This window comes from Thunnus maccoyii, chromosome 23 (assembly GCF_910596095.1).
Source record: "Thunnus maccoyii chromosome 23, fThuMac1.1, whole genome shotgun sequence".
NCBI lineage: Eukaryota > Metazoa > Chordata > Actinopteri > Scombriformes > Scombridae > Thunnus > Thunnus maccoyii.
Genome location: NC_056555.1, coordinates 4,511,386 through 4,512,386, shown reverse-complemented (window position 1 = coordinate 4,512,386; position 1,001 = coordinate 4,511,386).

The following is a 1,001-nucleotide window of genomic DNA, read 5'->3' as shown; positions in this document are numbered from 1 at the left end:
TTCAGCTGGTTGTTTTGTTTGTTTTGGGGGTTTTTTTGGCACAGAACTTTTCTGTTTTGGTTCTCTCTCATCGCTCTCATAGCATTGTTTTTGGCCACAGCAGGCAGCTGTTGTCAGCAAAAAACCTATAAAAATCCCACTGTATGCAACTTTCTTAGCACTTAAACAGCAGCCGGACAAAATTAGCAACTACAGTGGTTGGGAAAAATAATAAGCGTTTAGCAACTAAGAGGAAAAAGGAGTGTGCATATTTGACTTACATTCATCAACTGGACAGATGCATGACTCGAATGAATGCTAATGTTGCTCCGTGCCGCTGGATGTGTAATAGGCAACTGTTTGCCAAAAAGTTAGTCTTATCAACTTAAAAGGTGATAATAATTCAGTGGTGTGACTCTAAGTGGCCAAACAAATCAATTATTGCAGGTTTAACAAGGCCACGTTGTCTATTGTAGGAGTACTCTATTACGGTGACTCATTATTTTAACAAAACTTCAACTCAAAATCACTAATGTTTTACGATTGCTCTAAATAAATTAAGATTTACTTTAGCACATCTGGGGTGTAAAAGCACCAGTATAGATGAGAAAAAGTGAAACACTCTTAAACAGTCACATTTTCAACTTACTACATTTCATGAGGTTGCAGAAAGTTTTTCATAGAACTCAGTCTTCACTTTTATGAGGCAATCTGTAATTAGAGTAAGTGATTGTTCCATGACAGAATACACATAATTTTCTGTGTATATAGAATACAATTGAGTTACAGGAGTACAAGACAAATGAAATTTTGAATACCTAATGTTGGCTCTTTATGGTATACAGTGTTAATTTTGGGACAAAAGTTTTACAAAGACTCAATGAACAATGCACAGTCCAAGTTAATTCAAGATATTCCCAATGAAAACAAATAAATAATGTAACAATGACAACATCATCGACAAAAAATAAACCATTTTACACACTGCCATAAGCAACTGCTATCGAATCATGGTGTGGGAA